Genomic DNA, 27,279 nt, shown 5'->3' with positions numbered 1-27,279 from the left:
AGAAAGAGAGATCATGAAAACAATTTCATTTACAATTGTATCAAGAAGAATAATATACCTAGGAATAAAACTAACCAAGGAGGTGAAAGACCTGTACTCTCATGAAACTCATGATGGAAATTAAAGAAGACACAAATAAATGGAAATCTATGCTGTGCTCATGAATAGGAAGAATTAATACTGTGAAATGGCCAGCCTGTCCAAAGCAATTTATAGATTCAACACAATTGCTATCAAAATACCAGTAGCATTTTTCAATGAACTAGAGCAAACAATCCTAAAATTCATACAGAACCACAAAAGACCCTGAATAGCCAAAGCCATCCTGAGAAAGAAGAACAAAGCTGGGGGGATTATATGCCCTGAATTCAAACTATATTAAAAAGCTACAGCAATCAAAACAGTATGGTACTGGCACGAGAACAGACACATAGATCAGTGAAACAGAAAAGAGAGCTCAGATATAAACCCATGTGAATATGGTCAATTAATATACAATAAAAGAATTATGAGTATACAATGGGGAAAAGACAGTTTCTTTGATCACTGGTGCTAGGAAAACTGTACAGCTACATGCAAGAGAATGAAAGTGAATTACTGTCTAATTCCACACACAAAAGTAAACTCAAAATTAAAGATGTAAAGTAAGGCATGAAACATAAAACTGTTAGGAAAAAACATAGGCAAAAATCTCTTGAACATAAACATGAACAATTTTTTCCTAGACACATCTCCTTAGGCAAGGGAAACAACATCAAAAATGACAAGTAGGACTACATCAAATTTAAAAGCTTCAATACAGCCAAGGACACCATCAGCAGAACAAAAAGGCAACCCACAGCATAGAATACATTCATAAACAATTCATCTGATAAGGGGTTTTAACATCCAAAATATATAAAGAAATCATTGGCCTCAACATCTAATAAACAACCCAATAAAAAAATTGGGTGGAGGACTGGAACAGACAATTTTCCAGAGAAAAAGTACAGATGGCAAACAGGCACAGGAAAAGATCTTCCACATTGTTGATCAAGGAAATGGAAATCACAACCACAAGGAGATATCACTTTACACCATTTAGAATGGCTAGTAATCAAAAAACAAGAAATAAGAAGTATTGGCAAGTATGTGGAGAAAAAGGAACCCTCCTACACTGTTGGTGGGGATGTCAATTAATGGAGCCACTGTGGGAAGCAATATGGAGTTTCCTCAAAAAACCAAAAAATAGGAAAATCATAGGACCAGGTAACTTCACTTCTAGGAATTTACCTGAAGAAAGCAAAATCCCTGATTTGAAAAGATATATGCACCCCTATGTTTACTGCTACATTATTTACAATAGCAAAGATATGGAAGCATCCTATGTGTCCATTAGTAGATGGATAAAGAAGATGTGGTACATATACACAATGGAATATTATTCAGTTATAAAAAGAAAACAAATCTTACTATTTGCAACAATATGGATGGATGTAGAGGGTATTATGCTTATTGAAATAAGCGAGGTGGAGAAAAACAAATACAATTTCACTTATTTGTGGAACATAAAAACAAAATAAAACAAAATTAACAGAATAGCAGTAGACTCATAGGCACTGAGAAGAGACTGGTGGTTACCATGGGGGAGGCGTTGGTGTGTGTGTGTGTGTGTGTGTGTGTGTGTGTGTGTGTGTGTGTGTGTAAAGAGGGTGAGGGGGATAAAAGTGCACAAAAATTCTCGATTATAATATAAGTTGTTCATCATATACAGCATGGTGAATATAGTCAATGAATCTGTAACATCTTCCTATGTTGACAGATAGTAACCACACTAGTGGGGGTAAGGGTAAGAATATAGGTAACGAACCACTGTGCTGTATACTTGAAACCAATATAAGATTTTATATCAACTATGCTTCAGTATAAATAAATAAATGCACTTGTATTTCCTCTGACATGACAATGTCAATGTTTTTAGTAAAATCAGTAGCAAGTAAGTTGTTGATCCTAACTCTTGCCCCATGATGATATGAAAGAATACAAATTCCACATGACACCTCAAAGTCTTATTGAATTTGGCCCTAGTCTTTTTAAGACTAAGGACTTTATTAAGATCCAAATCCAACAAAACAAGATGGATCTTGGTGACAGAATGATGGACATATCTCCCTTTATGTGAATTATTAGTCATCTTTCCTTGTACAGAGAATCTTTATGTTGATTCTCATTTATCTGTGTGTTTGTTTACTTGGGACATTTTATCCCAATAGAACTATACTGACTGAGAACTCAGACCAAACATATAATTCTGAAGCTCATGAGAGCTGGCAGGGACAAAAGTGATTAATGGAAGTTCCAGGGGATAGTGTTTTATACTTTATATCACTATTAATATTGCTTTACAGTTTAAAATTTTTTTCTCTACTGTTCGGGGAAAGACAAAACTTTTTATTAGAGGATTTTCTATTAAAAAATTGATGCTTGTAGAAATAGATCATTGTTCAGAGATTCAAGAGAGCTAGATTTGCCTGGTCTTGCTAGTTCATTCTCCAAGGAGATGCTTGATTCCTTCCTTTACCTAAGTACTTTCTTTACCCAAGGAGCTTGGAGGGGATTCATACATTGGGACACAGCAAGCACAGCTCAGAGATGAGGACATTATTTTAGTGAAAGAATGTGGCTGTTTGCTTGTCAATAAACATGGTAACTGGTGTTTATTGAACACTAGTTATTTTCAGGTATTGTTATTATCTTACATTCATCATCTTATTTAACCCTCACGTCTCTATGAGGTGTAAGTAGGATTGTTACAAGACCACTTCACTGGTAAGAAAAGTGAGGCACAGAGAGTTTAAGTAACATACCCCAAATCCCTAAAGTGGCAGAGCTTTGGACCCAGGCTATTTCTGAGCCTTTGTTAAGAATCACCAAGCAATGGGGCCTTCCTAAATACATGTTGTTTGCTTTACATATCTTGCCTCTAAAATTTTTTTAAAAATCATACAAGATGGATATTGTACCTATTTTACAAATGAAAGAGAACAGAAATCCAGCAACTAAAAGTGGGATACCCAAGACCTTATTACTGCTTTCTCACAATTTGATTTTAATACTACTCAGTATATTTTTCACTGTGTTTGTCCTCATTATGGTTCTTTAAGATTCTTGGATTGTTGGATTTGGTTTCCATCAAATTTGGAAATTTTCCAATCATCGTTTCATCAAATAACCTTTTATATTTCCTTCTTGCCTTCTAGAACTCAAAATAGAGGTAAGATTTGACTGCATAATGTTGTCCCATAGGGTACTAAGGGTCTGTTCATGTTTCTATTCAGTTTTTAATCTTATAGCTCTGGATACAGATAAAAGATAAATTATACATAGAAAGCAGATCTGGGACACAGGGGCAACATTTTCCAGCACAAAACAATTTTCTGTCACCCAAAAATTATGTTGTTTAAAAAATTTTTAAGCTATTTGACAGAAGTTAAAATTTATAAAAATTCAATGCATGTATGTATTTTTTTCTCCCAGAACTCATTTATTTCATAGAGTAAGTGTGGGGAAAACTGACGTTCCTATAGCCAGGAACCTCACCTGAGCAAACTACATGATGATGCAATTTGCCTATTGCTAGGCTACTGCTTCCACATCCACAGGCAATAAGCTATTACCGACTGAGTCACTATATAAAGATCTCTGCCTAATGCTCTGGACAGAGGCCGAGATGAAGGCAGATTACAGACATAATTCTAGTGCTTGATCTATTGCTGGGAGAGCAAGCCAGGTAATAAACCCTTTACCCTAAGAACTTTCCATTGTCATTCCTCAGTCTCATTGAATCCATAGTAAACTTGCTAATGGCAAGTTCGCTATGGATTCAATGTGACCAAAGAAATTGACAGCAAAACATTCTTGGGGTGGAAGGGTTATACCCAACTTTATTTCCAGGTGGCACATCAGTCACTAGAATCCCATTCATTCACTCAGAGCAAGTCTGCATGCCGGTCTCTGCCTCTGGGCCCCTCTGTCTGCACAATCATCCTCTGGGTCTGTCTGAACAGTCGTCCCACATAGCCATCCTCTGGGCCTCTGTCCTTGGTGCTGCCACCACTCCAGCCTCTGCTCTGCTCTCCTGCAGTCTTGCAGCACTGCCACCATGTCACGCCCAGAGCACTGGGCAGAGTTTTTTATAGAGTCGACAGTCATGTATTGACCACAGGTGTGCAGTGAGCTAGTCAACCAGGGCCAGGTGAGAATCCTGGCCACAGGAACTCTCATTTTATCCACACCAGGGCTGAAATCCACTGGCAAACAGTAAGATATTTGCAAATGTACATGTACCACAATGCTTTCAGAAGTGATACTGTTTACTGTTTCCTATAATGAATTACATTGGTTAATTAATAATCACTTGTTAAGCACCTACTGTATCCAAGACACTGTTTTGGAACTGGTGGGGAGATGAAGGAAGGGAGGATAAAGGTTAATGGATTAGACAATCCCAACAGGCAGACTGCTTACTATGGGAGCCAAAGAGACATGGCCTAACTATATGAAAAGCTAAGCAAGGGCAAGGCTGCATGTTGCTCTATCATGATGCCCAAGTTGATTCTCTCTGAAATCACTTCTTTTTACTCCTTACGATCAGTTCCCCCCATCACTCCATCCACCCTTTTACCTAGACAACTTTCTCCAGGATGCTTATTCTGACCCTCTGTGAGGAAAATTGAAGTTCTTATGGCCAAGATCCTCACCTGAACCTAAACTAGTTGGTGATGTAACTGCCCCTCTGCTAGGCTACTGCTTCCACACCCATAGGCAATAAGCTATTATTGACTTGAGTAATCATTATATAAAGAGCTGTGTCCAGTGCTCTGGGCAGAGGCAGAGATGAAGGAGGATCACAGACATGTAGAATGTTAGATGCAGATGTAATTCTACTGCTCAACCTATTGCTGGGAGAACAAGCTGGGTAAAAACCCTTTTACCTCAAGAATGTTACATTGTCATTCCACAGTCTCACTGAATCCATAGTGAACATGCCTGGGGCTGAAATCCATTGGCAAGACACCCTCTTAGTTTAGGATAGAAATGCTTTTTCCAGGTGTCTTGCTGGAGGGCCTCAGCCCTGGGCAAGTTCACTTTGGATTTGGTGTATGGGTGTGGATAAAATGAGAGTTCCTGTGGTCAGGATTCTCACCTGGCTGTGGTTGACTAGCTCACTGAACACCTGTGGGCACTACATGGCTGTTCACTCTATAAAAAGAGCTCCACCCAGTGCTCTGGGCATGATGGTGGCAGGGCTGCAAGGCTTCAGGAGAGCAGAGCAGAGGCTGGAGTGGTGGCAGAACCGAGGGCAGAGGCCCAGAGGTTAGCTGTGCAGGACAACTGTGCAGAGAGGCCTGGAGGATGGCTCAGTGGGATGGCTGTGCAGATAGAGGGGCCCAGAGGCAGAGACCAGCGTGCTGCATACAGACTCACTCTGAGTGAATGGGATTTTAGTGACTGACCTGCCACCTGGAAATAAAGTTGGGTATAACACTTTCACCCCAAAAACATTTTGCTGTCATTTTCTTTGGTCACACTGAATCCATAGTGAACTTGCCTGGGGCTGAAACCCATTGGAAAAACAGTGGGGAAGTTGGGGTTCCCATGGCCAGGATCCTCACTGAACTTAAAGCACCTGATGATGTAACTGGCCTGTTGTTAGGCTACCACTTCCATACCTTTAGGCAATAAGCTTTTATTGCACTATGTAGAGTGCTCAGCCCAGTGCCCTGGGTGGAGGCAGAGATGGTATTGCTCGACCTACTGCCAGGAGAACAAGCTGGGTAATAAATCCTTTCATTCCAAAGAACATTTTGCTGTTAAATTCTTTGGTCACATTGACTCCATAGCAAACTTGCCCAGGGGTGAAACCCATTGGCAAGACAATTGGAAAAATAGGCAGGCTTCATTGTTGACCAAAGGGAAATACAGGTTGCCCTCATGGGAGGGGTGTTTCAGCAGGCTGCCCCTGTAAATGGGGAGACAGTGGATTGTCCCCCAATGGGTATGAGGTCTGAGGTGGCTTGCCTCCTAGAGGACTGGGCCCCACCCCAGGACAGGAGGCAAGTGTAGGTGACATGTGAGGCAGTAGGGTTAGCCCTTGATATAGTAAGTAGGTCTTTAGAGAGAGAGTGCCCATGAGGCAGCAGGGACTGTGGGTTGGCTGCTTTTCACAGTATTAAAAACGTCTACAAAAGAGAAGGACATGGGATGGGCTATAGGGCAGCAGAAATCTCCTCCCAAAACCATATATATTTTTGAAAATACAATAAATACAACTATTCCTAAAAGAGAGACCAGAAGATAAAGTACAACAGCCAGGCTACATCTACATCTGTGAGAACTCAGCATCTCACAAAAATTTTAAGATACAAAGCAGTGACCCAGTGGGACCTGAGTACTCCCCCCACCCCAGCTCACTGGTGGGAGGTAAAGAATCAGAGTGGGGAGGGAGTGGAAATACAGGACTGCTAAATAACCAGTCCTAGTAATCTTCCCCAGGAGTACAGATGCACATTGCAGGTGTACTGGATATTAGAGAAACAGAAAAGTAAAATCTGAGAATGGAGACTGTGAGCTGGTCCCCACAGCCGGCTCCCCTGGGACAAAAGAAAAGTGGGGCTTTTTTTTTAAGTCTTAAAGGGACAAGGGCTCAACAGGTGGACAAAATCATCCCAGAACACTCAGCCCAGCAGGCTGGGAATCTTGAGGAACTTCAGGCCCCCTAACCCCCTGGGGGGTAAAGCAGCCCTGAAGCCCCTCATGGTGATAAGCAGCCTGCCATTCATTCCACCCTGGCCAGTGCTGCAAGTGAACTGGCTGACCCACCACAACTGCAAAGCATCCGGAGAGTGGCCCTACCCACAGCAACCACACAGAGTCTCCTCCCAGTGTGCAGCTAACCGGGACAGGCAGCAGAAGCCAGAGCATTGTGCAGAATGCATGAAGGGGTGCTATTGTCACAGGATAACTAACCCAGCATGTCTGCCACCCCATAGAGTGTGCTAGGCTATTCTGAGGGACACTCCACCTATGGCAGCTCAGGAGATTATCCCAGAGACTGCTCCTGGTGTGTGGGTAAATAGCACAGGCAGTGGAAGCTGGAGTAAAGTCCAGAAGGTATGAAGGGGCACCATTCTCACAGGAGAACACATATGGCATGGCTGCGACCCCCTGAAGTGCACTAGCCTATCGCGAGGGCTGCCCTGCTCATGATAGCTCAGGAAATTATCCCAGAGACTGCTCCCAGTGTGTGGGTAGATGGCACAGGCAGCAGAGAAGGACAAGGCAACCAACAAGCAGGAAGGGACTTTGTTCTCCCAGCTGACACATGTGCCACCTGCTTGAGGCCACTTCTATCACCATGAAAAGGCAGAAAAATCTGGTCCAGTCAAAAATCACCCAGACAACCCCAGAGAGAGGGCCTGGTAAGATAGATATAACCAAACTTCCTAAAAAGGAATTCAAAATAAAAGTCATAACCATGCTGATGGATCTGCAGAGAAATATGCAAGAGCTAAGGGATGAAGTCTGGAGGGAAATAACAGAAATGAAACAATCGATAGAAGGTCTTAACAGCAGACTGGATGAGGTGGAAGAAACTGTTAAGAGAATAAAAATAAGGGAAAAGGAATACAGAGAAGCTGAGTCAGAGAGAGATAAAAAGATCTCTAGGAATGAAAGAATTTTAAGAGAACTGTGTGACGAATCCAAATGGAACAATATTTGCATTTTAGGGGTACCAGAACAGAAGAAGAAGAGAGAGAACAAGTGATAGAAAGTGTTTTTGAAGAAGTAATTGCTGAAAACTTCCCCAAGCTGGGGAAGTAGATAGTCTCTCAGACCATGGAAGTCCACAGATCTCCCAACACAAAGGACCCAAGAAGGATACCACCAAGAAATATAATAATTAAAATGGCACAGATCAAAGACAAGGACAGATTATTAAAGGCAGCCAGAAAGAGAGAAAAGATCAACTACAAAGGAAAACCCATCAAGCTACTTCTAAACAGAATCCTTACAGACTAGAAGAGAATGGCATGATATATTTAATGCAATGAAACAGAAGGGCCTTGAACCAAGAATACTATATACTATATACAGCATGATTATCATTTAAATTTAAAGGAGGGATTAAACAACTTCCAGACAAGCAAAAGTTGAGGGGATTTGCCTCCCATAAACCACCTCTACAGGATATTTTAAAGGGAATGTTCTAGATGGAAGCACTCCTAAGGCTAAATAGATGTCACCAGAGAAAATAAAATCACACCAAAGAAAGCAGACCAACTAAAGGCAAAAAATAAAATCAACTATCCACAAAAGCAGTCAAAAGAAACACAAAAGAGTACAGAATAAAACATCTAACATGTAAAGAATGAAGGCAGAAAAATAAGAAGAGAGAGAAATAAAGAATAATCAGACTGTGTTTATAATAGCTTAATAAGAGAGTTAAGCTAGATGGTTAGATAGTAAAGAAGCTACCCTTGAACCTTTGGTAACCATGAATCCAAGGCCTGCAATGGCAATAAGTGCATATCTATCAATAATCACCCTAAATGTAAATGGACTGAATGCACCATTCAGAAGACACAGACTAATAGAATGGATAAAAATCAAGATCCATCCATATGCTGGTTACAAGAGACTCACTTCAAACCCAAAGACATACACAGAGTAAAAGTGAAGGGATTGAAAAAGATATTTCATGCAAACAATAGGGAGAAAAAAGCAGGTGTTGTAGTACTTGAAACAGACAAAATAGACTTCAAAACAAAGAAAGTAACCAGAGATAAAGAAGAACATTACATAATGATAAAGGGGTCAGTCCAAGGAGAGGATATAACCATTATAAATATATATGCACCCAACACAGGAACACTGACATATGTGAAAGAAATAGAAACAGAATTAAAGGAGGAAATAGAATGCAATGCATTCATTTTAGGAGAATTCAGCACACCACTCACACCAAAGGACAGATCAACCAGACAGAAAATAAGTAAGGACACAGAGGCACTGAACAATGCACTAGAACAGATGAACCTAACAGACATCTACAGAACTCTACACTCAAAAGCAGTAGGATACACATTCTTCTCAAGTGCATATGGAAAATTTTCCAGAATAGACCACATACTAGGCCACAAAAAGAACCTCAGTAAATTATAAAAGATTGACATTCTACCAACAAACTTCTGAGATCACAAAGGTATAAATCTAGATATAAATTGTACAAAGAAAAAAAAGGCTCAGAAACACATGGAGTCTTAACAACATGCTCCTAAGTAATCAATGGATCAATGACCAAATTAAAACAGAGATCAAGCAATCTATATATGGAAACAAATGACAACAACATCAGAAAGCCCCAACTTCTGTGGGATACAGCAAAGGCAGTTCTAAGAGGAAAGTATATAGCAATCTAGGCCTTTTTAAAGAAAGAAGAACAATTCCAAATAAATAGTCTAAAGTCACAATTATTGAAACTGTAAAAAGAAGAACAAATGAGGCCCAAAGTCAGCAGAAGAAGGGAATAATGAAGATCAGAGAAGAAATAAATAAAATTGAGAAGAATAAAACAATAGAAAAAATCAATGAAACCATGAGCTGGTTCTTTGAGAAAATAAACAAAATAGATGAACCCCTAGCCAGATTTATTAAGAGAAAAAGAGAATCTATACACATCAGCAGAATTAGAAATGAGAAAGGAAAAATCACAATGGACTCCACAGAAATACAAAAGTTATTGAGAATACTATGAAAATCCATACACTAACAAGCTGGAAAACCTAGAAGAAATGGACAACTTCCTAGAAAAACACAACTTTCCAAGACTGACCAAGGAAAAAACAGAAAATCTAAACAGATAAATTGCCAGCAATGAAACTGAATTGGTAATCAAAAAACTACCCAAGAAAAAAACCTCTGGGCCAGATGGATCACCACTGAATTTTATTAGACATAGAGAGAAGACATAATACCTATTCTCCTTAAAGTTTTCCAAGAAATAGAAGAGGAGGGAATACTTCCAAACTCATTCTATGAAGCCAGCATCACTCTAATGCCAAAACCAGGCAAAGACACCACAAAAAAAGAAAATTACAGACCAATATCCTTGATGAAAATAGTTGCAAAAATACTCAATAAAATATTAAAAAACCAAATTCAAAAATACATCAAGAGCATCCTACACCATGATCAAGTGGGATTCATCTCAGGGATGCAAGGACAGTACAACATTAAAAAATCCATCAACATCACCCACCACATCAACAAAAAGAAGGAAAAAAAACCACATGATCATCTCCATAGATGCTCAGAAAGCATTCAACAAAATTCAATATCCATTCAGGATAAAAACTCTCAACAAAATGGGTGTACAGGGCAAGTACCTCAACATAATAAAGGCCATATATGACAAACCCACAGCCAACATCATACTTAACAGAGAGAAGCTGAAAGCTTTTCACCTAAGACAGGGAACAAGGAGAGATGCCCACTCTCCCCACTGTTATTCAACATAGTACTGTAGGTCCTAGCCATGGCAATCAGACAAAACAAATACATGGATTTCAGACTGGTAAAGAAGAAGTCAATCTGTACCTGTTTGCAGATGACATGATATTGTACATAAAAATCCCTAAAGACTCCACTCCAAAACTACTAGAACTGATATCTGAATACAGCAAAGTTGCAGGATACAAAATTAACACACAGAAATCTGTTGCTTTCCTATACACTAATGATGAGCTAGCAGAAAGAGAAGTCCAGAAAACAATTCCCTTCACAATTGCATCAAAAAGAATAAAATACCTAGGAATAAACCTAACCAAGGAAGTGAAAGACCTATAACCTGAAAACTACAAGACACTCTTAAGATAAAGTAAAGAGGACACTAAGAAATACAAATGTATCCCATGCTCTTGGCTAGGAGGAATTCATATTGTCAAAATGGCCATCCTGCCTAAAGTAATTTACAGATTCAATGCAAGCCCTGTCAAAATACCAACACCATTCCTCAAAGAACTGGAACAAATAGTTCTAAAATTCATATGGAACCATAAAGACCCCAAATAGCCAAAGCAGTCTTGAGAAGGAAGAATAAAGCAGGGGGATCTCACTTCCAAACTTCAAGCTCTACTACAAAGCCATAGTAATTAAGACAATTTTGTACTGTCACAAGAACAGACCCACAGATCAGTGGAACAGAATAGAGAGCCCTGATATTAACCCAAACATATATGGTCAATTAATATATGATAAAGGAGCCATGTATAGACAGTGGGGAAGTGACAGCCTCTTCAACAGCTGGTGTTAGCAAAACTGGACAGCTATATGTAAGAGAATGAAACTGGATCATTGTTGAACCCTATACACAAAAGTAAATTAGAAATATATCCAAGACCTGAATGTAATTCATGAAACCATGAAACTCTTAGGAGAAAACATAGGTAAAAATCTCTTGGACATAAACATGAGCAACTTCTTCAGGAACATATCTCCCCATACAAGGGAAACAAAAGCAAAAATTAACATGTGGGACTAAATCAAGCTGAGAAGCTTCTGTACAACAAAGGACACCATCAATAGACCAAAAAGACATCCTACAGTATGGGAGAATATATTCATAAATGACATACCTGATAAAGATTTGACATCCAAAATATATAAAGACCTCATGCACCTCAACAAACAAAAAGTGAATAATCCAATTAAAAAATGGTCAGAGGATCTGAACAGATACTTCTCCAAAGAAGAAATTCAGATGGCCAACAGACACATGAAAAGATGCTCCATATCACTAATCATCAGAGAAATGCAAATTTAAACCACAATGAGATATCACCTCACACCAGTAAGGATCGCCACCATCCAAAAGACAAACAACAACAAATGTTGGCCAGGATGTTCAGAAAGGGGAACCCTCCTACACTGCTGATGGGAATGTAAATTAGTTCAACCATTGTGGAAAGCAGTATGGAGGTTCCTCAGAAAACTCAAAATAGAAATACCATTTGACCCAGGAATTCCACTCCTAGGAATTTGCCCTAAGAACTCAGCAGCCCAGTTTGAAAAAGACATATGCACCCCTATGTTTATCTCAGCACTATTACCAATAGCCAAGAAATGGAAGCAACCTAAATGTCCATCAGTAGATGAATGGATAAAGAAGATGTGGTACATATACACAATGGAATATTATTCAGCCATAAGAAGAAAACAAATCCTACCATTTGCAACAACATGGATGGAGCTAGAGGGTATTATGCTCAGTGAAATAAGCTAGGTGGAAAAAGAAAAGTATCAAATGACTTCACTCATCTGTGGAGTATAAGAACAAAGAAAAAAACTGAAGGAACAAAACAGCAGCAGACTCACAGAACTCAAGAATGGACTAACAGTTATCAAAGGGAAAGGGACTGGGGAGGATGGGTGGGAAGGGAGGGATAAGGGGGGGAAAGAAAGGAGACATTATGATTAGCATGTATAATATGGGGGCGCACAGGGAGGGCTGTACAACACAGAGAAGAGAAGTAGTGATGCTATAGCATCTTATTATGATGATGGGCAGTGACTGCAATGGGGTATGTGGTGGGGACTTGATAATGTGGGGATTCTAGTAACCATAATGTTTCTCATGTAATTGTAGACTAATGATACCAAATTTAAAAAAAAAGAGAAAGATGTGCTCCTGAGAAAGACCCAAGAAATGGCAGTATGAGAACATGAGCTGCAAATTTCTGTGGATTTCCTGAAGAAGGAAATGGCATTGAAGTGAGAGGAGGCAGCATGAGAATGCTGGCAGCAAGGTGCCATTGAAAAGGTAAAAGATTCTTTACAGAATGAGATAGCAGTGCTGCCAGGTGCTCTGAAGTAGGAAAAGGCCATCAAGGAAAAAGATGAACTCCTGAGGGAAGCACAGGCGGAAGTGGCACAAGAATGCCAGTTTTGAAGCATTGATATGAAGGTAAGAGAGCTGCTGAGCTAGCATTGCTGTGAGGCACAGTAGAAAAGGTAAAGGTTATAGTAGAGGAGGCACTAGGAGGAGGGGAGAGAAATGTGCCATCAGCCCTGGAAATGGAGGAAGTGGGGAGGGATAAAGGGGTGGTGTTGGAAGCACTGACCCCTCCTGTATTGAAAGCATGCCCAGTGTTTGTAAATAAAGCAGCTTAAAGTTCCCCTAGGAGAGGAGCCGCCCCCTCCCCAGGTCGTGGAGCACTCTGTGCTCCGTCCCTATACTCAGGTTGAGCTGGTGGATTTAGGCTCCTGGTTTAGGCGGAAGCCCTTGGAATCAATATCAGCTTGGCTCCTGCATCTGTGGGATTTAGGGATACATGGAATTGTTGTGTAAGGATCAGAGATGGGAAAGCTGGCTTTCCTGACAGTACAGCCTGTGTTGAGGCACCAATTACAAAATGCACATCAGATCCCAAGGAGTCACTACCTCATCAATTGACTTAAGGCTGCACTTCATGCTGTGTGGCCCAATTAGGGTGATCTACTGTTCTCCCCTGTTAGATGGCAGACATATTCTGAATTCCAAAAGGTGTTATGAGATGTAGGCCTAAGAAATGCCATCTATAATCCAGAGAATTATGGCCCAGATGAAGAGATTTTCAGTACTGGGACGAGAAATAGTGTGCTTCAAATGGCTCCCACATCCCTCTTTGGGTCTCTAGTGGCCATTCTTTTCCATCACGTAGTACATCCCACGAGTGAGGTGACATGTACAGTAGCAGACTTAGGAGAGGCTGAAGCAATGAGAACACAGAAAGAAATAAGGTCTGCTATTCACAAGAAGAATTTACAGGGCCCCATGAAGGTTATGATGACCCAGATGTGGGTTGATTTGATATGGGCAGGAGCAGATGGAAGGAAATTAGATGGGAAGTCAAGTAGGATCTTACTAGAGCTATGGAAACAACTGAAACTAGAGCAGAAGTTCCAGCCATTAAGACCAAAGAGACAGAGCCACAGTCCAGCCTGTGTGTTTGCAAGACTTCCTGCTGGACAGTGAGTGATCTCTGACTTTAACCCACACAGGAAGATGACCGGGGAACATGGTTTGATTGAGGGGAAGGTTGAGGTACCTGTCCTGAGGAACCAGCGGGGGCTGGAGGCCACATGTTGAAATATCTATCCATTGGTCCCCACTGAACATACAACATGTCCTGGCTCTGATGGACACAGGGGCTGAATATTCACTGATTTATAGCAACCCTGAGTGGTTTCCCAGAACCTGTGCTATTTAAGATGGATATGGGCATAAGGCTACCAGAGTGAAACAAGCCCAGATCCCTTTGGGAATAGGGTGTCTACCTCCAAGTGAGTATACTGTGTATATCTCTCTCATCCCCAAATATATTTGGGGGATTGATATCCTGCAGGGTCTGTGGTTGCAGACCACTGCAGATGAGTTCAGACTGAGAATATGTGTGGTGAATGCCGTTCTGAGGGGACATGCTAGGCACCTGCCCATAGCTTTGCCTGTGCCTTGGCTGGTGACTGATACCAAACAATATAAATTGCCAGGAGGGCATAAAGAAGTTGGAGAAACCCTCCAGGAACTGGAATAGGTAGGTATTATAAAGCCCACTCATAGTCCTTTCAATTCCCCAGTGTGGTCAGTAAAAATGCCAGATGGCTCCTGGCGTGTGACTGTGGATTACAGAGAACTGAATAAAGTCATACCCCCTATGCAGGCTGCTGTCCCCTCTATTGCAGACCTGATGGATACCCTCAGCCAGGAACTAGGAACGTACCATTATGTGGTAGACCTTGCTGATGCTTTCTTTTCCATTGACATTGAGTATGAAAGTCAGGAACAGTTTGCCTTCATGTGGGAAGGATGGCAATGGACTTTCACCATCCTTCCACAGGGATACCTCCACAGCCCCACCATCTGTCATGGACTTGTAGCTCAGGACTTGGCAGCATGGGAGAAACTGTCAATGGTGCAGCTGTACCATTATACTGATGATGTCATGCTCACGTCTGATACTCTTTCAGATCGAGAAGGTGCAGCACCTAGACTGTGGCAATATCTACAGGAGAAAAGGGGCTGTGAACAGCACCAAGGTTCAGGGATATGGTTTGTCTGTCAAATTCTTGGGGGTTGTCTGGTCAAGTAAGACCAAAGTTATACCAGAAGCAGTCATAGATAAAGTCCAGGCCTTTCCTATCCCTACAACTGTGGCAGTGTTACAGGAGTTTCTGGGTTTTCTAGGCTACTGGAAAGTTTTTATACTGCACTTGGCGCAAATTCTGAAGTCCCTTTACCAGTTGGTATGAAGGGGCATCAGGTGGGACTGGGATGAGATGTGCATTTGCCTTTACTACAGCAAAACAGGCAGTCAAGGCTATGCAGGCCTTGAGTGTGATAGACCCATCAAGGCCCTGTGAGCGGGATGTTCATGTGACCCAAGACGGTTATGACTGGGGTCTCTGGCAGCAATTTGAATGAACTTGCCAACCTATTGAATTCTGGTCACAACTCTGGAAAGGGGCAGAGGTACGATAAACTTTGATAGAAAAACAACTGGCTGCCGTGTATCATGCCTTGCTGGCTACAGAACCATCACTGGATTGGCCTCCATAAAGGTAGTAACCACCTATCCCATCTTGGGGTGGATATGAGACTGGTCCCAAAAGCCAAGGAGTGGTGTGGCACAAATGCCAACACTATCTAAGTGGGGTGCTTACCTACAGCAACATAGTGCCCTCTCTAGTAGCCCCTTGAGTGAAGAACTCCAACACTTATTGGGGCCAGTGACATATACTATTGAAAAGAAGGAAGAACTTGCTTTTGAACCATTAGTAGCAGAGAGTCCTTACCAGCAGGGAAGAGCCCCTATCTATACCTGAAGATGCATGGTACACAGATGGCTCCAGCTGTGGGCACCCCCCAAAATGGAGGGCCATAGCTTTCTATCCTATACTGAGACAATAAGAATGGAGGATGGAGAGGGGAAAAGCAGTCAATTGGCAGAGTTATGGGCAGTGTGGCTTGTGATCACCCAAAAGTCCTCCTCTTAGTTGTCTGCACTGACAGCTAGGCTGTCTATCAGGGCTTGACTCTGTGTCTACCACCTTGGTACCATGCCAACTGGCTGGGTGGTCACTGACCCCCTTGGGGGCAAGAATTTTGTCAAGACTTATAGTCCTGTGGTTGGACCAGAACAGTTACAGTATATCATGTGACAGGTTATTTGCTACTGGCATTCCCAGGAAATGAGGATGCAGATAAATTGTCCCAGGTACATTGACTAGAAGGAAAGCCTGCCTCTGATGTAGCCCAATGGTTACATCAGTGTTTGATGCACATGGGGCAAAAGGCAATGTGGGCTGTAGCCCATTGGTGGGGCTTGCCTTTGACCTTTGAAGAAGTCAGCAGGGCCTGCCAGGAGTGTGTTATATGCTCTAAAAGGGACTTACACTGAGTTCCACAGCAACATAGGACAATAGCTAAGGGGCCAGACACCCCTTGTCAGTTGGTAGATAGACTATATTGGGCCTCCACCCATGTGGGAAGGGTACCAATATGCCATGACTTGTGTGGACGCTGCTACTGGACTTGTGGTTGCTTTTCCTATACATTGTTCAGACCAGCAGATGACTAAAAGAGGCCTGGAGCATCTCTTTGCAGCCTATGACTGACCACAGGTAATTGAGTGTGATCAAGGCACCCACCGTATTGGACATGCACTACAAGAATGGGTGCAAATGGAATCAAAGGGCTGAAGTTGGGAATTAAGTGGAAGTTTCATGTGCTATACAATCCTGCCACAGCAGGCATGATAGAGAGGTACAATGGTTTGTTAAGGTCTGGACTGAAGTCAGACACCAATAGTTTGAGGGGATGGTCAGTCTGCTTATGGACAGTGCTACAGCATTTGAACAAGAAACCACAAAAGGGAGCCCTGTAGACATGCTAACACATATTGCTGCCTTCCCTATACAACTGCAAGTACAAACCAAGGAAGACTTGTTGAAACTGAGGTTTGGCTACCAGAATAATATCTTGCTGCCAGCACCAACTGCCCTTAACCCTGGACACTCCATTGATTGGACGTGGTTTTGGGCATTTCCACACATGGACCAATGATGGCTGGCCCTCCTGGCAATTTGGGGACAAGGCCTGGAAGCTGGCCTCCTGTGTATTCCTGGAGTAACAGCAGAGTGGCTGCCAAAGATCACAGTAGTATATCCTGAATGGCCAGAAGGTAGAGAATCTTATCAGGGAGTTTTGCTTTATCATTATGGCCAGTGCATGCACCTCCAGTAGCATGATATATAGGCCCCTCAGTAACCTCTATGGAGAAAGGGGTAAAGGTATGATATACTTGACTTGGACTGGAACTCCTTCCTGCTACGTCCTATCACAGGACCACTCTCTTGCATGCATCCTACCTGATGGACAAGATTTGCCTATGTTGGTGTCATTAAAACATGTGTCTTATTACCCTTAAGGTCTCTGTTGGATACACCCTAGCAAAAAAACTGCTACTCACTGGGGTGCATGGAGCTCCGTATCTGTACCACTACTAAGTGTTAGTCGTGAACTCAGCTGAGTAGAACTGGTTTTGAATACAGCTGAAATTACTTCCTAAGGCTTGAGAATTATACTTTTTGTTACCTGACTTTTGTTGTTGTATTTTAATTTTTGTTATTATCTCTATGTTGTTGTTGTTCTCTGTTGCTGTTGTGGATTCTGGTTACAATGCCCAAGTTTTCTTGTGCAAAAACATTGCAGAAGATTGAGAGCATGTAGATTGTGAGACAAGAATTCTAGAGGGGTGGAGTGTGGGTAAAGTGAAGGTTCCTATGGCCAGGATCCTCACCTGAACCTAAACTACTTTATGATGTAACTGGCCTACTGCTAGGCTACTGCTTTGACACCCATATGCAATAAGCTATTCTACTAAAACCAGAAAGGTCTCAGGCAAACTGGGATGATTTGGTCATCCTAGAAATGGGAAAGAAATACTCTGAGCTCTCTCTTCTCCCACCCTCTATCTGCTGCCAATCACTGCCTTAGCTGAACCCTATTGCTGGGCAATGAGGCAGCCTGCAGAGGCATGGAGAGGAGGGAGAGGGATGGGTCTGGGTGGGCGATGATACATAGAGACTAATTAGCACATAGGTTTCAGTTAAGATTGAAGATGGGACAGAAGTTTATTAGGTGGGGTGGGGGAAAGAACTGGATTCTAATTTGGCCATAAAAAAGCTTCACCAAATGGCTTTCTTTTTCATTCCTTTGGTTTTGTTTTTTTCCCCCCTCTGTGTTTAGCCACCTCTTTCCAGCCCCCACCCTGGAACACATTCCTTTCCCCTTATTATTCTTTACCCTCCACCCCAACACTGACTGCTGTGGGTCTCCCTTCAAGATTCTGAGCAGGTGAAATGGATAAGGAAGGGCAGAAGCAGCAATTAAGAACTTTTCAGTGATCCTTCATCCACAGGACCACTTTGTTTCTATTGCATTTTCTATTGCTCTAAAGCTAGTCTGATCTAAATTTATCCTCAGTTGAGGTACAGTACTATAACAGCCTCAAACGAATAAAACACAACCTTGAACCACAGCATCCTCCATTTGTAAACAGCCCCGATGCCATGATTGCCATTGTAATCTCTTCAGTTGAAACAATTTCCGCATTAGTTACCACCCTCAAGCAGGTGTTTGCAATTTGAACATAATGATTTTGATTTATTTTGCCTGAGCTTTTGATCAGAATGCATCTTGCTGTCTATCTCTCTCTACACAGATTGTATAAATTTACCAGTATGGCTTGGGGTCAGCCTGGGTTTAAATCCTAGCTTTGCTACTTACTAACTGTGTGACTATGGTCAGATTGCTTGGCTTCTCTGTGCTCAGCTTCCTCAAAAATGGACAATAAAGTGTTCCTAATTCACATGTTGTTCTAAGGATTCAACTGAGTTGGTCCATGTAAAAAACTTAAAACAGTGTCTGGCACATAGCAAGTACTCAGGATATATTAATATAGTTTTCCATCACTACTCTTCTTAAATAAAAATAGCAATAGCCTAAAGAAGCATCACATAAAAGTTTTCCCTGTTCTTATTGAAGAGATTTTAAAAATTAATTAACTCTAAACAAGATACAGTCAATTCTCATTGTTTTTGGTAGTTATGTTCTATAAAGCTGCTGTGAACAGCGAAACATTGCTCATAGGAGAAATACAGTTAGGTTCAAGTGAACCTCCAGTCATGACATTTTTGTCAACCAGCCAATACATAGCCTCATTTTAATGTGTTTCTATTTAAGGACACATTATTTATGTTATTGGTTCATTACCATTATATATATTGTATATAAGCCAATAGCACTATAACTCTTGCCTGACTGTGGCTTACCTGACACACATTTCCTCTGTAAGGCACATCACAGTTCTCTTGTCCTTAGGAACACTAGACAGCACATCGTGCTACACACAGGGGCCATTTTAAATGACAAAATCATCAACAAACAGCACAACAATGCAAAAAATGTGTCACTAAACAGACTACAGAACAGATGCTTGTTTACAGTATGAGAACTGACACAAGAAGGAACAGCCTTGCTTTGCTCACTCTCAGCTGGGATTGTATGCAATGAGTAACAGTTTTTTTGCCTTTATGTATATGTCTGCAAATGACCACAGAAGTGCCATGAGTGTTGATTTCAGGTCACAAATAAATCTTAGTGACTAGGCAGATTCGCAAATATGGAATCTGCAAAAAAACGAGAATTGACTGTAACTGATTCAACATTCCTGCATGGCTAAGGGCTTGGGTAGAGGTGAGTGTGGAGGAGGGTTATGGAAGTGGCTATGTGAGCATTAATCTGATAAAGATGTGATGTTCCACTTTCTGTAGATTAGCATTTCCCCCAAATGTATTCAATAATGCCCAATCTGTCCCTGTATTGCAGAAACCTTCAAAATCTGTAATATGCTAACATACACTGTGAATTTCCTAAATTTGACCATTAGACCCTTCAGGAGATGTTGCTCTAAAGTGTGTCTGACAAAAACACTTGGAATTTAATGCTAGAGCTCAGAAATTTCTATTTGAATAGAAGAGTAATTTGCATTGTAAAGACTGTTATTCAAATGGCCAAATGACCACCCTCTGGAATGCTTCTCAAGGTCTATGGACAGATTAAGCCTATTTCCAAATCTTATACACATTGTTCCCCACCTCTCCTGTTCTATTTGATAAAGTTACATCTGCATTGGCTGTGGGCTTTCCTGGGAGAAAGGCTGCCAATGGAAAGTTTGCATTCTTCTTGCTTTTCACAGTTGTACACTTCCAATTTTAATAAGCAATTAAAACAATTTATATCAGAGGCAGAACCTGTATATCTTCACTTAAAACTTTGCTAGGAAAGAAAAGATTGAGAGCATGATGGCTGAAGATTCACAACTAAGCCTCAGCTTTCCAGGCACTGCCTTAGAACTATGCCATCTTAATGCTAGACAGTGATATAGCCATTGCAAATGAAAGACATTTTCATTCATTTGCAGTTTATTCCTTCCAAGTACACTGCAAGACACTTCTGCAGCCTATTAGTTGAGGACTCTGTTTAAAGCTTTCCCTGTGTTTTTTAGAGTAATTTCTTTCTGAAGTAGTTTTCTGTTTAAAGACTGAATACCGGAAAGCCTGCTGTGGATACTTTTTTGTCTTTCTATATGTTGGAACTAGAGAAGTGGGATGACTGATGCAGGGTTTGAAGAATGTGCAAAGGCCCTGAGGATCTATAGGAACCAAGCTGAGAGACAGATGAGGCCAGGATGCTGGAAGCAAGGATCCTGGAGTCACTGGCAAGGCTCTTATCCAGGTCCCTCTTCTTCCCTTTGAGATCTTGGCCAAGTTACCTGTATCTCCTTGTGCTTTGTTTCCTCACTGGAAACAAAGAGATTTGAACAGTACCCATCTCTGTTAGAGGGGATTTGAGTTCAGTTGCATACAACAAATGTGACTTCAGTGGCTTATTCAGAAAGGGTTTATTTTCCTAGGGTAACAAAAAGTCAGAAGTAGACAGTCCAGGGATGGAGCAATGGCTCCAAGAGACCATAAATGTTCCAGACTTTTTCCTTAGTTTTGTGTCACCATCTTTAATGTGTAATGGAATATGTATGTGACTTTTATTCTCATGGTGTCAATCTGGTTTCCACACCTACAGACAATATTCCAGGCAGAATGAGAGAGAAAGAGAGGTAAACATAAAAGTCTTCTCTTGGATTGTTCTACCTTATTATTTGGTGATGTAAGCTTATCCTAAAACTTCTGTTTCTATCTCATTGGGCAGAACTGCATCACATGACCATGCAAAGGAGGATAGGAATTTTACTAATTTTGCCAGCCACATTGCTACCCCCAAAACAAAATCACGGTACTACTGATGTGGAAGAAATGGGGGCATGGATATTGGTTAAGCAAATAGCAGTATTACCAAACACTTTTAATAATGCTGTGTTCATACTTGTAAGGAATAAAGAACCACAAAGGAATATAGGAAGTACCCTATAAGTTTATAACAAACGTAGAATGAAGCAAGGACTGCATATGGATTTCTTCAGAAGGAAAAAGAATAAACTACCCCAACCTCCAACAGTCTCTAGCTCCTACTTTGACTCCATGGCCACCCACCAAGCGGGAGCTCCTTTCTTAGTATGTGCTTGTCTCCTGATTATCAAATACTTGCAGACCCCTCACTTTATGAAATGGTGTCTTTTAGCCCATGGATCTTTTGGACAAGGATAACTCATTATTGCTTCTGCCTGGTATGATCTTTTAACCTCTGGAATGTGTCACTAGGAAAGAACAGAGGGCAGATGAAAACAGAATGGCTCTAGTGCAAACACCTGAACACAACAAAATGTCATTTCTTAACATCTGAGCAGGTTTTGACTGCCAAATATGAGCTGAGACTTGCAAAACTCTGCAGAGGGAAACATTTTATTTAGACGTTTCCATGCATATATTGGTATAAAGCAGCAGTGTCTCAGGATCCAGTGCCAAATCTATTTCATTCTTAAAATATGGAATACTCTGGTGGTCACCAATGTCTGATTGCCTTTGGAGCGGCTTTCCTCTCCTGGTTGTCTTAAAGAACTTTCTACTCATCTCAGAGAGCTGCTAGAGGTTTTTCTGGCCTCTTCTCTTTCCCCTTTGTTCACCAAAATTTTACTGAGTGCCTAATATAAACTCAGTAATAGCATACATGCTGGGGAGATGGAGGCTTAGTACATCATAAATGATTAATTAACTCCTAATACATATCTGTGTGTTTACTAAGTGGCACTCTGTGAAGTGGCCAGGATTTGGTGGTGTGCAAAGTAGAGGCACAGGGTGAGGTCTGAATCCTCAGTTCTATGTGGGAGAGAGATGAGTAAGCACAGGACAACAATACACTGAGATTAAATGACATGAATGGACAGAACCCCAAGGTCAACTGCAGGCTGCCTGGATGTGGTTTAAGCTGAGTATTGCCCTGCTATCTTCCTGTAGAAGTGGGGGATGTTTAACTGGAATAATGATTAAAATAACAGGGGAACTGAAATATCCCTTCTTTCACTTAGATTTGTTTGATAAAACATACCCAAAATTGTATATTTACGGTTATATACTTTGTTGCCTGAGATGCTTTGTAGCTCCAAAGGTGTGAGCTATAATAATTTGCCTCCAAGTTATTCATAACAATCTTGGCGTTCCTATCAAGTTTTGCCCTAAGAAAAACACAACTTTTGGTGGAGGAAAAAAAAAGATATGATATGCATGCTAGTATTTGTTGCCTCAGGGATGTTTCAATTTTGTCTTTTACAAAAATCAGTGAGATTTCAGAAGTATTCATCAAGGGGTAGAGGAATAGCGATTGGAGAAGTGATGGAGTGTTTTTTGAGGGAGAAATTTGTAATGTGGGGGAATCATAGGATATCCAGGCTGGAAGGGGCTTTAAAATACCTGGCATACAATGTGTAATGTGGTATGTAGAAATGATGAAAAAGTCAACTGGGATTACAGGAGCCAGTATTCTGTACATTTTTTAAGGTTCCATTTCAACTCGGAGGGCTTTGATGCGAATACTGATGAAGCAAAGTGGGATAATCTCATATATTGTTGAGTGCATTACTCCAAACACCATGTTCTGGTGGTGGGAAAGGAAGACATGGTAAATAAACTATACCCAGAATTTTAAATTTTAGCATAAATTTAGGAACAGTCTTCAGATTCAGCTTTTAGTATGTGAAGTATAGCAAAATACACAAACAACATAAAGCACTTGTTTTGTGGGCATATAAATGCATATGTTAGTACGAATCATGCACCACAAAACATTAAAATGCGTGATAGAGTCTATAATATAAAGACTGTAGTGTAAATGAGTCTCAGGAAATACACTATGCATACTGCAGTTTAGCTAGAATTACTATGACAACCATAACTTTTGCATTTCCTAATTTTTTTTCAGTTTGAATTTGCAACTTAAATGTCACATTACCATAGGTTTTGGCTTTCTATTTTCTATGTAGTTCAAAGAGAAAAGTCACACTCCAGTGCTCCTGTTAAATCCCCATTTAATTAAGTGTACCTTTTGAACACGTCACACTTGTTCAGGGATCAAACATCTGGGTGGGTACTACTGCAGTTAAGAAAAAAAAGAATGGGAAAAAAGACAACAGTGAAGTCTTAGAATAGCCTTTGCAAAAGATTTACAGCATGTATAATTTTCAATCAATGTACCAAATTCTCCTATTATAGATTTCTTTCTTCCAAGTTATTCACTGATAGAAGAACAACATAAGAAAAAAAGGGATCACCATTTGACCCTTAGGACATGAAATCTATTTACAAAAACCACTGAAATTTTATTTCTAGATTTTTCAAAAAACATAAATAGAAAGAATCTCTTTATAATGTTGCCCAGCTTAACCTTATCCTACATTAGCTTTGTGGAGAGATCATTTTTTCAAAGTTTAATTCACCCAGTGTTTTTATTTGAATCTATAGAATTTAGCTATCTTTTCTTGGAGCTCAACCGTGTCACATCAAATATACAAACTGTGTTTGCTTGTCTCTTTTATCTCTTTATCAGGGTTCAGCATCATTTCTGGTTCTTCCATATGCCATTTGGAAAATTAAATACTAATTCAATACTGTAAAAGATATTTAATAGAGTCTTTAGATATAGTTCCTGATCTTAGGTGTCAAACAATCTAATAGGAGAATTAAATTGGTATATGCATTCACATTCATTCATTTATTCATTAACTTAACAAATATTAATTGGGCACCTACTCTATGCTGGGTACCACCCCAACACACACACATATACCACACAATAAGCTTGATATACTGCATGTTTATCCAGACCTTGTTCAAACATGGGAAGAGCTGGAGAAGCCAAGTTCCAGAAAGGAGCAGTTGGGATATAAATTAAATACAGTAAGACACAATATTTCAGTATATCAACAGTGTATCATACAATTGGATACTATGTAACAATGAAGAATGAAATGAGTCTTTCAGAAAGACAGAATAAGGAACTTGGTGGACCCTCTCCTGAAGTAAAACAATTTAATGAGTGAAAATAGTAAAAGACAAAAATTTGAAGTTCCTCGAAATTGTCTTAGTGCATACAGCAAATAAAGAAATATTCATTTAAGAAAATCAACTAAATCTTGGTAAGAATCCACCAACATATAAAAAAGGATCATATAACACTACCAAATGAGATTTATCCCAGGAATGTAGGGTTGGCTCAATGTACAAAAATCAATTAATGCAATATACCATACTAATAGAAAAAAAAGAAAAAAAAATGGAGAAAAAAGCATTTTAGAAAACCCAAACTAGGAATAGAAAACTTGCCTAACTTGATAAAGATCATGAAGATCATATATGGAAACTCATAACTATTGTATTTAATGGTGAAAAACTGAATGCTTTCCCCCTAAGATCAGGAACAGGACCAGGGCATCCATTCTTGCCACATTTATTCAACATTGTATTGAAAGTTATAGTCAGAACAATTGAAAGAACAAGTAAAAAAATGAAAAGCTTTCAGATTGGAGAGGAAAAAGTAAACTTATCTCTGCAGTGATTTTTATTTTTTACATTTAGAAAATCCTGAGGAATTCACTAAGAACTATTAGCACTAATAAGCAAGTTAAGCAAGATTACAGGATATAGATTTAATATAACAACCAATTGTATGTCTATACAGAAGCAATGAACAATCTGTGAATGAAATGAAGACAACAGTTCCACTTATGAAACAACCAAAAATAATACTTAGGAATAAACAAAAAGAAGTGCAAGACTTGTGTACTGAATTCTTAAGGAAGATCTTTAGAAATGGAAAGATATCCCATGCTCATAAAATGGAAAGTTTAATATTGTTAAGATGGCATTACTCTCAATTGATCAATAGTTTCAATGAAATCCCCATCAAACTTCCCACTGGCTTTTTTTTTTTTTTGCAGAAATTGAAAAGCTGATTCTAAAATTCATATGGAAATGTAAGGGAATGAGAATAACCAGAACAATCTTTAAAAGAACAAAGTTGGAGAACTCATGCTTTTCAGTTTCAAAGCTAGTACTACAAGGCAACAGTAATCAAGACAGTGTGATACTGGCATAAGGATTCTAGATAAATGCACTAGAATTAAGAGTCTAGAAATAAGCCCTCACTTTTATGGTTAATTGATTTTTATAAGGCTGTCAAGACAATTAAATAGGGGTAAAAATAGTCTTTTCAACAATGGTATTGAAACAAGTAGATATCTACATGCAAAGGACTCTGAAGTTGGCCTTCTAACACCATATACAAAAATTAACTCAAAATGGATCAAAGACTTAACCATAAAAGCTAAAACTATAAACTCTGAGGAAAACATATAGGAATAAATCTTTGTGGTTTTGGGTTAGGCATGGTTTTGTAAGTACTAAAACACAAGCAGCGAAAGAAAAAGTAGGCACATTGTATTTTATGTGAATTTAAAAATGTTGTGCTTCAATTGATACCAAAAAGAAAGTAAAAAGAAAAACCCACAGAATGGGAGAAAATACATGCAAAACACATATCTGATAGGGTACTTGCATACAAAATAAATAAGGAACTCTTACAAGTCAATAACAGACAGGCAAACAATTCCTTTTTTTGGTGGGCAATGATTTGAAGAGGCATTTTTCTGAAGAAGGTACACAAATGGCCAGTAAGCACATACGAAGATATTCAACATCATGTCATTAGTGAAAAATGTATCCAAACTACAAGGAGGTACCACTTTACACCCACTAGGACAGCTATATTAATGATATAAAAAAAGCAAATTAGGTGTTGGCAAGAATATAGAGAAACTGGAACTCTCCATACATTGCTGGTGAGAATGTAAAATAGTTGAGTTATTTTCCACTCACTGCTTTAAAGATGTTCTTGCCTTTACTTCTTTTATTTTTACTGATGGAAAGACTGCTCTCCATCTGATGACTTCACTTGGTCAGTAATGGGTCTTTTACTTTTGGTAGCTATTTTGAGTTTTCTCTTTGATATTCTATAGTTTTTGTTATAATTTGGATTAGGTTTTTCCTTTATGGATCTGAGTTTCCATCTAGAAAGTTATGTTGTTCTTTGAGCTAGTTTTCTTTTAGTTGTATCTCTTTTTTTTTCTTTCTGGAAATTCTCTTCAATGATAAAGCTTCTTATGTTCTCTATTCTCTTTCATAGTTTCCATCACTTCACCTCTTTTGACTTCCTGGTGATTTTTAGTTATCCGTCTTTTCATTAATATTGTTGTCAGCATCTAATAATGCATATAATTATCAAGTCACTATGTTGTATATATGAAGCCAATATAATATTGTATATCAATTTTATTCTAGTAGAAAAAATTATAATCGACATGAAAAGAAATTCTCTTGTCTGATCTGTTCATCCTATATATTTTTTTGAAGTCTATGATCTTTGTTTATAGTTCTATTTTTTAAAAATCTACCCTAAAGTTTCTATTTTTTTAATCTCTCTGAATATTTTATATATAAAGGCATATATAACTTCAAAATATTCAGAGTATTCTTAAATATATGTACCTTCAAAATAGAGAGATAAAGGAAAAACAGAAATAGAACCTCAGGGGAAATTTATATATTATATAAATATATATAAATCTTTCTAACAGTGTTCTCTTATCTGTAGTTTCTGAGGTCTGGATTTCTTAATTTATATGTCTATAACTTTCT

At 39.7% G+C, this 27,279-nt stretch overlaps 1 long non-coding RNA gene across 1 annotated transcript in view; it reads left to right on the top strand.

The window, feature by feature from the left end:
• LOC140847706 (uncharacterized) overlaps window positions 1-27,279 on the top strand; it is a 46,841-nt gene that overhangs the window by 4,611 nt on the left and 14,951 nt on the right. The window contains exon 2 of the long non-coding RNA XR_012127761.1: window positions 12,686-12,859. This is a non-coding gene — a long non-coding RNA (uncharacterized lncRNA). The remainder of the gene's footprint in view (window positions 1-12,685; window positions 12,860-27,279) is intronic.

Source organism: Manis javanica, chromosome 2 (assembly GCF_040802235.1).
Source record: "Manis javanica isolate MJ-LG chromosome 2, MJ_LKY, whole genome shotgun sequence".
NCBI classification, from domain to species: domain Eukaryota; kingdom Metazoa; phylum Chordata; class Mammalia; order Pholidota; family Manidae; genus Manis; species Manis javanica.
The sequence above is the reverse complement of the archived record's forward strand: the minus strand, read 5'-3'. Positions and strand labels throughout refer to the sequence as shown.